The sequence below is a fragment of the Eurypyga helias genome, unplaced genomic scaffold (assembly GCF_000690775.1).
Source record: "Eurypyga helias isolate BGI_N326 unplaced genomic scaffold, ASM69077v1 scaffold19422, whole genome shotgun sequence".
Lineage (NCBI taxonomy): Eukaryota > Metazoa > Chordata > Aves > Eurypygiformes > Eurypygidae > Eurypyga > Eurypyga helias.
The window spans coordinates 5,428-7,775 of record NW_010234302.1 but is presented as its reverse complement, the minus strand read 5'-3'; positions in this window follow the sequence as shown (position 1 = coordinate 7,775).

The following is a 2,348-nucleotide window of genomic DNA, read 5'->3' as shown; positions in this document are numbered from 1 at the left end:
GGAAAGATATAAAACCAGCCAACTCTTTGCATAACGTTAATGAAATTAATTAAAGTGTTGGGAAAAGTGCTTTAAATTACAATTATCCTGCAGTACCTTTAAACAGAACTGCTTGGCAAGTAGTTGATTTTTTTTCCTTACACTGAAAATATCTGACAACTTCAAGAGTAAGTTGCTTTCTGTCAAGTTCAGTTTTTATGTGAAACACCAAAAATGTAAAAAGAATGGAGAAAATATGACTGCAAGTTTACAGAGTATGGAATAGGTGCTGATTTTAATATGACACTTGCTTTATCTCCATCTTACACAGACCTGATGTGCTCTTACTGTTTAGTTACTCAAAATATGTTAATTCTTGAAATTAACAAAATAGGCATCTTTATCTTAAAGAAATTACCCAGTTCAACACAGGAAGGCAGTAAACAGTCCTTGAAGCATGTAAAAGGAATTGGAGACCTGCTTTTGTAGTCTTGAACTATTCACTGTTTTGTTTCAATTTGCAAGTCATTTTATATCCATGTGACTCGGTTTCTTATTGCAAGAGGAGGGACATACCATACTCACAAAACATTTTCTGTGCTTACCTGGGTATAAAATGTGGCTGTACTATTACATAGGACACCAGCCAAGAGAAGGCTAGGGATGTTCAGACAAAAGTCCAAACCCTAACCAACAGGATAAGAAGGTAGCGACAACATTATTTAATCTCTGTTTATATAACTCACTGCTTTTTGCCTAAAGAAATATTCACTTGAAATGGGAAGTCTTTATACACCTTCTGAAGTGATATTTAAACTCCACCTTCTCGTACCTTCCTGTAAAGGGAATAAAGGTGTGGAAGGGGAGAGGCCGAAGAGGAATGAATTTTCTGGCTGGTTCAGTTTAATCTGTTATGTCTCTGTCTTAGTTATTTATGCTGTACACAGTGGATCAGCATTTCTAGTTGTGTATGAAATGGGCTTCATTCTCTGATCCAACTTAAAATCAGTATTATTCCCATTATGCCCACAGCAGCTGCAATGCAGCATGAGCAAACAAAGAATCAAATGCAGTAATTCAAACCATCCTTTCCCAGTAAAGAGACACAGAATTTTCTCTGATTTTGCCCTTCGTATTAATGGCTTGTCCCTTCCACCCCCATGTTTCTCCAAAAGACTCAGTAATTCAGGAGTAGATTTAATTAGTCACCATCTGGGGAGGGAATAAACAGATACTAGTAAGGAGTCTCGGAACTCAGGAAAAAAAAGAATGTTTAATTAGCATACAGGCACAACACCCTGCCTGATATGCCTTACTAACAATACAAAGCAATAACCTCAGGTCAAAAGATAAGTTACGTTACATGCAAAAACATCTGGATTGTGCACTAAGTAACATGTTAGATATAGGTACATCTGTCAAATAAACATACATCTATTCTCCTAAAGAACAAAACTTCAGAGGCTATTTTGAAAGTAAAGGTACAACAAAACGACCGTAGTTGAGCAGCGTATTGGACACAAAGCATCCTACATGGAGACATTTGACCTTTGGAGGCAAAAACTGTAACAGGCAAATAGCTGAGAGCCAGATCCCCAAATACTGACTTATGAAAAGCTCTCAGTGAAGCCAAAGGTATTACCAGAATGAGGTCTGAAGGATTTTGCCCTTAATGAATAACAATTATGAGTGGGTAAAAATGTCTATTGGTGAGAATTTTAAATCCTGTCTCTGAGTTTAGTGTTGATGAAAAGAGTGAAAGGAGGAAAGACTGAATATCGATACAAGCAAAAAAATGTTTCTGTAAAACCCTTAAAATAAATAATGATTATGAAGGATGATTTGGGATAATGAACATGTTCTGAAATAAAAATCAACGTGGTTAATGTTAATAAATACTTTAAATAGTTAAGGTCGGTTTTTATCCTACAGAACAATAATTGGTATTAAGAACTACGAAAGCAGAAAGAGGATGGAGACCTCTTACTTACGAGTTAAGGGCGATCAGTCCCAGTATCATCTCTCACTATCAAGCTACGCGTTTGTGTGTTACAGGACTAGCCGAAAGAAGGGGGCAGAATCTACACCTACTGCCACTGTGAATTCAACAGGTCTACGTTCTCTTCGACGCGATGACTAGTCACGGGCTCCGTTCCACGAACAATACTGGTGAATTCAGCGCGAGGCAAGGGCCGGGGGGGAATGAAGGCTGGGGTGAAGGCAACTCTAACCCCGTATCAGCGTGTGACAAGTGCTCTCTGTCACATGGAAGGGGACGTGTCTGTGCTGCTGCCCAGGTTCCCAGGTAACTCTGGGCTGAATCCGGGCTGCTACTTTTGCAATAAAAAATACGGCAAAACTCCCCTCGG